The following is a 14,267-nucleotide window of genomic DNA, read 5'->3' on the forward strand; positions in this document are numbered from 1 at the left end:
TCCCGGTTCAGTCACGAACCGGGACTAATGTGAGCATTGGTCCCGGTTCGTGCGGCTAAGGCATTAGTCCCGGTTCACTTGGGCCCTTTAGTCCCGGTTTAAGACGTGAACCGGGACTAAAGGGTGCGATGACCTTTAGTCCCGGTTCGTGCCTCAAACCGGGACTAAAGATTAGACCTTTAGTCCCGGTTTGAGGCACGAACCGGGACTAATGGGGTTGAGACCTTTAGTCCCGGTTCGTGCCCCGAACCGGTACTAAAGGTCCCATTTTCAAACTCTACCCCCCCCCCCCCCCCCCCCGTGGATCGCCTTTTCAGTTTAAAAAAAAATAAAATAAAATAATGGAAATGTCAAAAAAAAAGAAAATAAGTTTCTCATGTGATATGTGGTCTAGTTGTTGGGAAAATTTGCAAATGTGAATTTTGACTTTATTTGCAAAATCTCTTTGAATATTCAAACAGTGTGCAAACTGTGGTCAAACAATGGTCAAACTAATTATTCTAGAATATTAGTGTTACTAAATTATTTTAGTTATTTCAATTTTGGTCAAATCTGGTCAAACTGTGGTCAAACAATGGTCAAACTAATTATTCAAGAAATATTAGTGTTACTAAATAATTATTGTTTTTTAAAACAATAGTTTCAAACTCAAACAGTGAAATGTGTCACTTCATGCTCAAGCAAAATTCCCGAAGGTTAATAGGATTGACATCTTACTATTGTCAGGAAAACAACAAGTGCAGACTTGGAGCGAGGGAGAATAGAACCCGGAAGTTAAGCGTGCTCAGGCTGGGGGAGTGGGAGGATGGGTGACCGTTTGGGAAGTTAGATGATTTGGAATGATGAGGGGTGATTAGAGGATAAATTGAGAAGTGATGAGGGGTGGTGATTACAGACTAGAGGTTAAAATAATTCAGAAATTTGAAAATCAAAAAAAATTATAAAATTTCCTTTAGTCCCGGTTGGTGTTACCAACCGGGACTAAAGGTGGAGCTCCACGTGGTCGCGCCCTTTAGTCCCGGTTATGGATTGAACCGGGACTAAAGGGTCAGGGCATTAGTACCGACACTTTAGTCCCGGTTCAGGAACCGGGACTAAAGGCCCTTACGAACCGGGACTAAAGGCCCTTTTTCTACCAGTGCGAGATGGCTCTCCGGTCAATAACCAACAGCGGGATCTGGATACCCATGTTGGCTCCCACATGCTCCTCGATGATCTCATCGGATGAACCACGATGTCGAGGATTCAAGCAACCCCGTATACAATTCCCTTTGTCAATCGGTACGTTACTTGCCCGAGATTCAATCATCGGTATCCCAATACCTCGTTCAATCTCGTTACCGGCAAGTCACTTTACTCGTACCGTAATGCATGATCCCGTGACCAGACACTTGGTCACTTTGAGCTCATTATGATGATGCATTACCGAGTGGGCCCAGAGATACCTCTCCGTCATACGGAGTTACAAATCTCAGTCTCGATTCGTGCCAACCCAACAGACACTTTCGGAGACACCTGTAATGTACCTTTATAGTCACCCAGTTACGTTGTGACGTTTGGTACACCCAAAGCACTCCTACGGTATCCGGGAGTTACACGATCTCATGGTCTAAGGAAAAGATACTTGACATTGGAAAAACTCTAGCAAATGAACTATACGATCTTGTGCTATGTTTAGGATTGGGTCTTGTCCATCACATCATTCTCCTAATGATGTGATCTCGTTATCAATGACATCCAATGTCCATAGTCAGGAAACCATGACTATATGTTGATCAACGAGCTAGTCAACTAGAGGCTTACTAGGGACATGTTGGTGTCTATGTATTCACACATATATTACGATTTCCGGATAGCACAATTATAGCATGAATAAAAGACAATCATCATGAACAAGGAAATATAATAATAATCTTTTTATTATTGCCTCTAGGGCATAATTCCAACAGAGAAACCCACACAACGGTAGATCAGAAGATTTCTTTTCTCACTGCCAAAATGCCCAGAACGTTCTGGGCTTTATTTTGGGGGTGCAATTCTGGGCATTTTGGCAATGAGAAAAAAAAATCTTCTGATCTTATTCTTTTAGAAGTTTTGGCTGTGCTTAGCAATAATTAGATTATTTTCCAATCATGTACAAAAATACTTCGACCACTTATTATAAAGGGTCACTCCCTCAGTCCCATAATATAAGATGTTTTTGCAAGCTTACATAGCTTATGGAAACTTCTTATATTGTGGGACGGAGCGAGTATAATGCCATTTTTTCGCTTCCTTACCTGTATTAAGAAAATGAATTTTGCAGGGCAGCACCTTTTTATTATAATGTATGTGTAGTTATGTGTGTTTTGGGATATAGTTTTTCTCCCGTTACAAAGCACGGGCATATATGCTATGTTAGACTAACATATATACATAGGTTTAGGCACGCCATGCCTTGAAGTCCCTAAAGATGGACATGTTGGATGAGGTATGAAGGAACTTGGCAACCACTTTATACACACTTTTGGTCCAGACATTAATTCTATGGAGGAACAGCAATAATTGCATTCAGGTGAAATTACTTTGAAACCGCAGCATCCAGGTAAAATTACTTTGGAAGTTATTATATCCTACCACCATGATTTAAAGTCATTAATAAAGCCTCGACATCGAACGAACTATACCACATTTTTATTATCTGATGTTGGTAAGTCCAATAAGCACCACATCTATGATATTTTTATTTTCAGTACGGTAATCTAAAGATAAGTGTGTTCACGTGATTAGTTCACTACGATTCTGGTCGCAAGTTTTGAACTAGCGCCCAGAGAATATTGTTGTTCATTAATCCATCATTGTTGTCATCATCAAACTTATCCTCTACCTGTCCAACTTCATTAATGATAATTGGCGTTTGCTTCGCAACGAAGCATGTCAATTTTTTTCTCCCGTTGCAACGCACGGGCATGTTTGCTACTGATCATTGAAGACCTTAACCCCCTTCTTCCCACTCTTATCCACTGACGGTCCGCTGCAATCTTCTTTACCTTTGCATCTTCACACTACCTACCCGAATCTCCTCCAAACATATCAGTTGCTCTTGGAAAGTGTTCCTTTTGCCTGCCCTTAATTGCAGCCTCGCAATTTCCTGCCTTGCATCCCTCAACTTTCAACCTGAGGCAAACGCCAAATTTGCAAGAGCAATGGCAGGCCGCCATCACGTGGCTTGCCCTAACAATAGTTCCCAGTGCAAATCACCAAGCTACCACAAGAAATTTAATGGTAATGGTAAGAGCATCTCCATTGGGCGCGCTTCGCCTCGGTGCGGTATAATTCTTTTACAGCGTCAAATTAGTCTTTTTGCGTGCGGAAGCGACGAAGTGGTTTTCTAGATGCACAAAAACACGGCGCCGAATCCGGCGACCCCACCAGCAGCAGCCCAGATTTTGCAGGGCGCACAATCCGCCTGGGATACCACTTTTAGCGCATGCGCTAAAAGTTTTTTATGCACGGTCTATTTTACAGCATCTGCCGGGGCGCTGTTTTTTGTCTCCGGCGCAAAAAAGATGGTTTATAGCATGTGAGGCATTTTTTGGGCGCCTATTGGAGATGCTCTAAGCAAGAAAAATAAATGTGAGCATCATATTTTGCACATTATCAGTCATCCATGCGTCCTTCTATAGATCTCTTTTCGTTTCACACATTCTCACTTTTTTTATCCATGGCAATGTTTCATCCACCCATATTACTAGTTGTGCTGAAGACATTTTTCACCAAACATAAAACCAACCAACTTTAGAAGAACTAGCTAGGGAACTAAGAATCCAATGAACGAAGAAAATAGCACCTTTGCTTTGCTAAGAATGCAGAGAGCTAAGCTACCTATCAAGTCTAAGCTGCAAAGGAGATGATGACGATCTGATTTAATCTGATCAACCTAGCTAACCCCTCACCTTCAGATCAAGCACGACCACGCTGATGTCATCGAGGCTATGCTCATTGATGGCAAGATTTGTTAGGCGGATAGCAGCACAGACACACTGAACCTCTTCCTCCTTTCCTACCGGTGCATTCGCACCCTTTCTCTTGTCTTCCAGGCACTTCTTAGCTATGCTGCATGCCTTCTGGTTTGAGATCACATCCCACAGCCCGTTGCTCGCAAGGATCAGGCAGTCATCGTCGTCCGACCTTGCGGTTATGGTAATATCAGGCTCACATGTCATTTGAGGATTGAGGAATGTGTGCCCTGCAAACATAGTTCAAATTCAAATGAGACTCAGTAACTGAAGAATCAGAACTATATACTAAGAAAATAAAACTTGTTATAGAAATGAACGAACTTCTCAAAAAAGATGAAACGGAATTTATGTTATTTCTCGTTTGAAATTACTTAGGGAATTAACTCTCACATATCTACAAAAGCCAAATAAGTAGGCTTCTCGTCAAAGATTTTATAAGCAAATAACAATTCCCAAATGAACCTTCATTTGTGTTTTGTAGGGAGTATGAACTCTCAATACGACATCAATGATAATGATACAGTACAGAATAACATCCTTCATAAAGGTAAGACTGTTAAAAATATACCAAGTCACAGTTTACCAAAGGAAACAATATTTTCATAAGTATTGTCGCAAAACACTCTGGGCTTTATAAATAATATCCTCACTAATTCTACTTAGTTTAATGACACACAAAAGTAAAAAATGTATATTAAATATGCATCTATTCAAATAATAGGTGGTCAAAATCAATCACTTTTCTAGGTTCATGCAAATAAACTATTCATACAAGCTAGTTGTTCAAAAAACTTGCCAAAAGTAGAGCAGCAATGGTAGCTAACATACTGTTGAACGGCTACTATTTTTTTGACATCCATCAAATTTGTTGATGTCTATTCGCTACTTACTGTAGAAAAGGTAGAATTAGTGACTACCGACTAACGAGGTGCAAAAGCACACTAAATTACATAACTAGATAGTAGGCTGCAAATACCAAAAATATAGCCATTCATCAAGTGGTACAAACTATATATGGTGAGTTGCCGCATCTGCAACTTCTACAGGGTGATTCTAGTAAACAGCCATACTATAAAAGCAATAACACATTGTAAGAATGAATGGTGTGCGGATGGTAGTGCTTCCAGACCAAGCAAGAACACTAAATTATGGGATTTCACCTGGTGTGCACACAACCTAGATGTTGACCGTAAGTGTCATCATCAACCTTATTACCGGCCTGCCCACACCCGAACTAGCCGACCAAAAGAGCAATCACTTGAACAGACATGGTGCATTCCACAACAGCGTGTAGCAGCCCCCGCCACCAGACATGGTGCATGACAACCATGGCCTGCTTGCTCCAAGATTCGGCCCGCGGGCAAGCCACCCAGGTGCTGTTCACGTAGGTGCAACACATTCTGAGAGCCGCAACGATATTACCTTAGCCTACGGCCAAATCTACCCGGCTAGGACAGTGCATGCATGGTTGATCACATCAGATCCATGCACATAGTGCACCGACTAGGTGCAGGGGTGACACAGCCCGTCGCCATTGCGACATAGGGAACAATCTCCCTCCAAGCGCAACTCTACTAGCTCCATCATGGAGAAAGCCCCACCACCCCCTCACGATCAACCAGACTAATTTGGTCCGCACGCAGCACCATCAAAAGAGGTGGGTAGAGGGAGGAGAGGAAGGAGGTGGCAGCTATCTAAGGTTTTTATAGCAGAGCCACCAATAGGAGGGTGACTCGTCATGGTAAGCGGGTCAACATATGATAAGGTTCAACTATCAGTAAGAAACCTAAGGTCGGAGACAAATATATCAACCTTGTATGACAATGGAAATCAACAAAAATGAAGGAATAAACCAAATTTAGAAGGACAACCAAGGACAAAGTATGTCAATGATATGTGATAACCTTACTTTCTGTGATTTCCAAAGTCAAAACATATAGATTTGCAACCATCAAAATCGAGAATTCTGTATTTATGAGTTTTCAATAATGTGATAAACTAAATTATAGGATAAGTAATCATAAAATCCCCTTGGCAACTAGAGAAGCTAGTGCCTTTACGTAGATTATTTAAAATAAAATTTCTATATTAGACTCAAGAACGAACGCTTTTGTATAGAAGATAAAAAATTCTCATGTAGTTTTGTCTTATGATATAGCCATTTGAACTTGTAAGAACTATAACCTGTATATTTTGTTAGTTACATATATGACACGATGTGACATTTCTTACTACACCCATTGCACCATATAGACATTCCCAAGGGTCACAGGGTGCTTTGACAGTTTTCACCCCTCCCTCTAGTCCATGATCAAAACAAATTCTCGTCTTTTTTTCTTTGCGGGAACTAGTAGCATTTTGCCCTCATTTTAAATTTACCAAAATAATTAAAATATGAGATTAATACTCAATCTTATGCTTCCTTTTAAATTTAATGCTTAGGAAAAGTTTATTGTTCAACCAATTCATCGTGTGCCTCTAAAAGATGCAAGTAAAAGGATGTTGAAATATATTGGCAACACTTCTTTGTAAGCTTAAGCTTTTGGGCAAAGTTATGAGGTGCATGCGGTTCAATGTGGTATCTATAAAACAAAACTTGAATTCAACACCTAGACAACAGAGTGCTAATAAAAATAGTTGCGGCCTATGTCAACCCCCCATCGAGTATAGAAGAGCCTAGATGCGAGTTGAGCGTTCAAAAATATTATCCACTCTTCTTCGTTAGATTAAGGTTCTGGGTGAACTAGTTAGTAGCATGTATTGAATAGGTACCGTACTCATTGAATGGGAACTGTACATGTGTTGGTTAGGTCTCGAGTTTCATTTCAAAGTAGATACAATTTCCACGTAAAATCAAAAAAATTCTCGCGAGCTTAAATATTAGTTAATATTAATAAGGCATAAATATCTGACTTGGAAACATATATGTGGAGATGAATAACACGCAAATCTAACATGAATGTCTGAATCCATGACATATTAACGTTAAATTTTGGTATACTAAACTGGATACCAGGTTCAAATGACTTTGCTATCCATTAGTGGGCCAAAGATGTGCCTTCATCGTAATTGGTGCACAAAAGCTTAGCAAAAGGTTTGCAGTATATCAATATCACAGTATGGAGAACATTTAGTTATGTAATACTAAGGGCTTCAAGATAGCCTAGTGGTGGAATTGAGCGGGTGCATTTTCGTCGACTTTGGTTTCACTCTTTGGAGGCACTTGATTCTACAATGTACATCATTTAAGACTATCATCTCTCCTTGACACATATGCCACATCTCTCGTACCCATTGGTACATGTGATTGTCGAAGTCATCCTATGGTGTACATTGAGTTATGAATTACGAAGTACTTCGAGATAGCCTTGTAGTTGCATTGCAATAGCACATGTTTATCGGCCATAGTTTGACTCTCACCAGAGGCACTTAATTTTGGAATGTGGTTCATTGGGAGCAATCATTTCTTATGGACAAAAATTTGCACACGGCTTCTCCCCATTTTTGCATATGGTTAAATAATAAATATCAGGCTCGGACTACAAAATACACCATCTATGACATGGGATAATGTGTAGCGCAAATGTAACTTGGCCTTGGGTTTGATAAAGGTGGGTACGCTCAATGTAAATGGTCACCGCACATGCATATAGCTTTATTTAGATACATATGTAGAACTTCATTCCCTTCGATTCTCTTCATCAAACAAATGCACATAATGGTACAAATTTATAGAGGTAACAAACATGTAACCAGACGGAGTGGACATAAAGTGTGAAAAGAAGATTACATGGTAGCATAAAGAACTAAGATCAAGTCAACATGATCGATAGAAGACCCATGTGGAGATGTAAAAAAGATTCGCTCCTTGTCCTTTGCCTTGGTAACATAGTCTACTTAGGAGACCATGAAGTAGTAATCTTGACGATGGCAGATGAATTATAGGGTGTGGATTATAATCACATGAAAGATAATTTGGACATGTTCACGAGAAGCTCGATCCCTTTTTGGTGTCCCTTCTTCACCTCCATAGGATACCTCTACAATTGACATTTGTCCTTATCCATCTTGTAACTCTTTAATCATGCTACCTAGATATAACTATCTTCCAATCATACAGAGGGCCATTCTATCTCTAATGATATGTCTCTACTGATAGCAGCGTTAGTCGACGAGGGTCCTATGAGGTCAATGATGTAAACTGCAACGATAATCTATATTAGATATAGTACGTTATGTAGACTTGTACTCTGTTTAATTTTGCATATGACGCCCCTTCAATTTTTATCTTGTATTAGAGACTAAACATACATGATGACTAACCTTTCACCAGTCTATGAATCCCTCAGTTTCCATCTTGTCTAACTAGACATGTAGATAATTTTTTATGGGAAACTGTGCCCATATGTTTATCATTACCTTTCCACTACACACCAAAAAAGGTAATTGGTGTATTGCGTTGGCTATTTGATAAGATGTTACTACATTTACACACTTCCAAATTTTGCCACTTCCAACCTCGCACAAGTAGCCGACCTCATTATAGATTGATGCAGCTCTCCAGACGTCTCATGTAGTTTCATACACACAATTCATATCGAACCACCGAACTACCATCATATCTTTTATAGATTGATGCAGCTCGGCACACGTGTCATTGTACCAGGGCGGTAGGGTGACAGTGATCAGAGCAAATATGGGTTCTGTGGCATGGCCCAATATGCCAGACAATGGGGGTTCCTCGAGATCCACATCCGTAGCGATCGGATCAGCCGAGGGATCCATGTGGGCAGGGGGGGCACGACAAAAGCAACAAGTATTCCTTTGGGGTGCACATTGGTGGCACAACACTGCAAAGTAGCGTTACCCAACCCCGGGGAAGGTAGGCTGGAATTTGTAGGGCTCGAATTTGGATCGACAACAACAACCCATAAGAAATAGATGGACTAGGTGGGGTGGAACTCTTCCACCTCGATACCCCGCGGCACCTCAGATTTGGCAACCATTGGTGTTAATGGATCTCGATTATTGTCTCCACCACTTCCACCGGGGCCCTGGTGAACGGGAAACCAGGCCCACCTTTCCCCCTTGTTCGCAGATTATGCCAAGGGGATCCTCTCACCCATTTTGTTAGCAATTGTCATCGACACCCTCAATTCCCTATTGCAGCATGCGATTAGCTCTAGTATGTTGAAGTGCCTCACAGCATGCCATGCAACATCGAGTGTTTTGTTCTTCGCCGATGACGTTGTCATTTTCTGCCATCCCTACAGTTCTGCAAATGTTCAGAAAAGCTTCTACCTTGTGCACCAATTTCTCAAATGCTCACACACGCCCATTTGCTGCTCACAGTAGGCTTCTGATGATATCGGTTCCTCCCTCTCTTGCTCGATGATGGCCTTCCCCATTCAATTCTTTGGGCTTCCCTTGTCCATGCAAAAAGTTTCTTCTGCAATCCTTATGCCCTTGGTGGATAGACCCATTTGTGCGGCGAGAGCAGACCCTCGTCTGCCATGTGCTCATCGTGATGCCCACGTACATCCTAATGGCGATGGCTATCTCCCCGCCGATCCTCAAGAAGATCACCAGAGTGATCTACGACTTCCTCTGTCAATGTTGCAAGGATGAAAGGTGGGTTGTTGCCTTGTCAGCACGACCAAGATCTGTCGACAGCTTGAGTTTGGCGGCCTTGGCGTCTGAGACTTGCAGTGCACGGGCATCTCCCTGTGCATGCGCGCTAGTTGTGGCTTCTTGACCCTGGCACCATCTGCACTTGTTGTGTGATCTCGAGGTGCAAGACCTCTTCCACGCATAAACAGTCTGGACCTTGGGAGATGTCCGCTCCTGCCACTTTTGGATTCTTGAAAATTGTGTCATCAATTGCAACTCTTGTTTCCCATAGGAGTCACCACTCTCAGCTGGTTTGCGAAGCCCTTGATGAATTCACCTTGATTGGGTATATCCATGGCGGCCCCATCGCCATGGTTGGGTATGTCGACTTGTGGAGGCGCATCCAGCAGCTCACCCTCATAGTGGCACCAGACTCAATTTCCTGGTGTTCGTCCGAGAATGGGCAATACTTGGCAAAATCCTGCTACAAGGCGATTTTCCTTGGATCAACCTTAGACCCCTTCTGGCGTTTGATCTGGCGCAACTGGGCGCCTCTCAATGTCAAATTCTTCGTCTGGTTTGCTTCCCATAATAGATGCTGGACTATTGATCGCATTGCCTCCCGCCGTTTTCAGCACGAGCCTCTCCGTGTCCTGTGCTCACAAGACAAGGAAACGTAGTAGCACGACTTATCACTGTCATAGTTGACGAAGCACGTCGTTGGGCTGCCACTGGTGCGAAAGTGCGAGACAGGATATTGCATGTGTTGGAAATATGAGCAATTTACCGAATGATTTTATTAACAGAAATACTATATAAAGCATGACTAATATAGTAGAGATAGAATAATTCATGCGATCTGACAAAGAGAATGTAAATAGCATCTGCATATATGAACTGTAGCCAAACATATCTAGATCAGATAGTAAAGCAAGTTGCATATATGAAGTAGAACCTAACATATCTAGGGCAAACAATAGAATATGGAACTGTGGTAGGACCCCGAACAGAAAGAACAAGAACACGTACGGGACAGCAGCAGCAGAAGCATTGGACTTGGGGTTGACATCCTCGCCAGCCATGTCGTGGAGGAGGTTGTCGACGTTGGGAAAGAAGTCTTCGTCGGAGTCCGGGTGTCCGTGACGAAGAAGTCAGTAGTCGCGCGGAGCGCTCCACAAAAACCTTATCACCCTTCTCCCGTACAGGACTCAAAGAGGTGCGGTTTCGGAGGCCTACTGTCCCGACCTGCGGTGCATGCTGCAAGCCGGGATGAGGAAGACAGTAGTAGTTCAGAGATTGGAACCGGTGGCGAGAGGAAAAAGTTCTTGTGCATCTCTCTGAGAGGAGCGACCTCCCTTTATAGACGCAAGAGAAGGAGGCAAGAGGCCAGCGACGGAAGATGAAGCAGAAGAGGGAGACGAAGCGAACAGACTTTTGTCGAAGAGGCGAGCCGTTCAGATTGGAAAAAAATTAGACATCGGCTCGGCTCATTCCCGCAATCCGCGTTGCGGCGAGGCGGGCAGCGGAGGAGGCGCGCGCGTATGTCCCTCTTGTTCTCATGCTCATACATGTGAGGAAAGAACCTTCCTTATAAAGAGGTCCAACTCTCTCTAAACTAGCAATGTGACACTAAACTTTAGTTCCACCTCTTACCTTGTATAAATGGACTACGTGGGCCTTTAGGATTTATTAAGAATTTCTGAAACTGCTATTAGGCTGGCCTAAAATAGACAAAATTCCAGCTGCATGTAACCTGAACTTTAGCAACACCTAGGTCAGAACACACGCTCCTAACGCTCACTTTGCATCCTCGACCATGCCTCTGTGTGTACGTGGCCTGACGATTTCACTATGTAATCTTTTCTCTATTCTATCAATGCAAAGATACACGCATCGAATGTATTCACGAAAAAAGAACTTAACAAGTCCAGCACTAATAATGCATGGGAGCAAAACGACATATTTTTACTTATTAAACGAATTACTTGACAAATTACCACATTATTATATATATATATATGTATATATATATATATATATATATATATATATATAGTGTTACTATTCATCACCCAGGATGCAGAATAAGTTATTCTTCACCCGACGTAATTTTACGATTATTTCATAATTAAATTACGTTTATATTTCAAATAGTTACGTTCATATTGATTCACTATGTAAAATTTGGCATAAGAAAATAAAAATATAGGTCATAAAATAAGAAAATTTGCAGTTTATGTGTATTTTACATTATGTTTTACGTTTGTAATTTTACATAACATAAAATATTTTTTATGACGATTATATATTTTCTTACGGTCTCTTTTTATGTTAGAAATAAGTCAAAACTTACGGAACGTAAAATTACGGTGCATTTATGGCAAAATAGAGGGGGTGAAGAATAATTATTCCTCACCCAGGGTGACGAATAGTCATATATAGTGTTACTATTCATCACCCAGGGTGCAGAATAAGTTATTCTTCAACCGAAGTAATCTTACGATCATTTTATAATTAAATTACTTTTGGAATTCAAATAGTTACATTCCTATTGATTCACTACGTAAAATTTGACATAAAAAAATAAAAATATAGGTCATAAGACAAGAAAATTTATAGTTTATGTGTATTTTAGACTATGTTTTTACGTATGTAATTTTAAATAACATAAATTATTTTTTACGGCGATTATATATTTTCTTAGGGTCTCTTTTTGCGTCGGAAATAAGACAAAACTTACGGAGCGTAAAATTATGATGCATTGATTGTAAAATAGAAGTGGGTGAAGAATAACTATTTCTCACCCAGCGTGACGAATATATAGTAGGCTTTTCTTTCTTTCTCATAAGAAGATAGTCGCAAAAATATATTTCATAAGGACGATCGAACGGCCAATGCTAACAGAGGCATTGAGCAGTAGGGAGTAGCTTTTTTTTTTTTAAGTGAGCAGTAGGCAGTAGCTAACAAAGCCAGGAAGGAGGCTTTGTTTGCTTGTCACATGACACGACGCATGCATAGCTAAGAACAAATTTTCCATACATGCATGAACGATAGTTGTTGTTATATTTTTTTTGCGTGGACATTTTTTAGTTTCTTGACATAAAATTTTTTAACCTCGCAAAAAAAAGACATTAACTATTTTGAAAGAAGGTTAACGCTACTTGTGCATACCTAAAGCTCGCGACCTGCTAAGGATCCCCTGCACGCGCGGCACCCCGTCGTAGTGGTACATCCGTGCGCCACCGGGCGCCGCCATGTCGTCCAGCCGTGTGAGCTGCATCCACATACACATCAAGCTCACATTAATCCCCAGCGAGGAGAAGGACAGGCGCACCTCGTATTGGACGAGGAAAGAAACACAATACACAATTACACATGACACCAGCAGCATGCTCACCTTGCGGTCCTGGGAGAGTGGGACGGCGCGGCAGAGCACGGCGCGGGAGTCGCCGCAGTTGGCCACGAGGATGTGGCCGCGAACCACGAGCGCCACCACCGCCGTGGACCCCATGACGGTGCCCGTCGGCACCCCGACGCCGCCAGCTCGTCCGCCCGCGCGAAGCTCCGCCTCAGCGGGCCCTTCCATGCGCACAGCTCCGCCTCTTCGTCTTGCTGCTGCTTCTTTCGGTAGGCTACGGCCGCGCGGGTCAGCTCGTCCGCCAGGATCGCGTGCATGTGGTCCCTCAACACCACCGATACCTGCACCACCACGGAAATTCTGAGTACATACAAGTCGGTGATGAGCTTGAGTGTGGCCACGTTCGTAGAGAGGTTACCACGGGGCCGCCGTGGCCGTCGAAGACGGCGAAGAAGTGCATGCGCGAGCCGTCGACCCAAGAGCAGAAGGACGGGCGCATCGACACGGTGTCCTGCATGGTCACCGTGTCCTCCCGCGGCTTCCCCGCCGCCCCGTACGCCCCGCGCCACGCCGCCCGCACTGCCGCACCGGAGCCCTCCTTTTCCTTCGCGACGGTTGCGAGGTGAGGGCTCCCGCGAAGGCGGCACGCCGGCAGGTGGCATTCCTCGTAGCCCTTTGGTGCTTCGACTCCGCCCTGGCCGGCCGCGGGGAAGTTGTTCACGCCGACGCTGGCCGTCACGACGGATTGATCCTTCCCAGGAACAGGCTGAGCATGTCTCGCGCCGATCGCGAAGCAGCAGAGCATCTTCATTTTGGCTAGGCTAGCAAGAGTGAGGGGTAGAGCTACACAGAAACGGACCTTCGTAGAGGAGTAGGAGGAGGAAGGGGGAATAGAGCGCAGGAACCTCTCCCTCAAACACTAAGGAGATTACTTGTACTCGCGTCGCTTTTGGATGCAAATTAGTGCTTGCTGCATTATTGCTTCCTCATTTTCACCTCTATTTGTTCATTGATGGAAAATGGCCATATCTTCTATTCCCTATTTATTACCCTTAATTAGTTTCTTGTTCATTATTGCAAGTACTAGAAATATACGGAGGATTCCATACGAACATTCTTTTCGGGAAGAAAAACACATCGGGTTTGATCGGCGGTGATTTGTCCTTCCTTTATCTCACTCGCTTTTATTTGCTACCATGTATATCAAGCCAATCCCAATATATTACCTTGGCTCTTCGCGTGCTCTCCTAACAGATATGGCAGAGTTTCAGAAACCACCCTCCTCCAGTGACTAATCT

General features: G+C 42.8%; 1 pseudogene; it reads right to left on the reverse strand.

Moving 5' to 3' along the window:
* Positions 1–12,482: 12,482 nt before the first annotated feature.
* LOC123151829 (probable protein phosphatase 2C 37) lies at positions 12,483–13,486 on the reverse strand (annotated as a pseudogene).
* Positions 13,487–14,267: the final 781 nt, after the last annotated feature.

Source organism: Triticum aestivum, chromosome 7A (genome assembly GCF_018294505.1).
Source record: "Triticum aestivum cultivar Chinese Spring chromosome 7A, IWGSC CS RefSeq v2.1, whole genome shotgun sequence".
Taxonomy (NCBI): Eukaryota; Viridiplantae; Streptophyta; class Magnoliopsida; order Poales; family Poaceae; genus Triticum; species Triticum aestivum.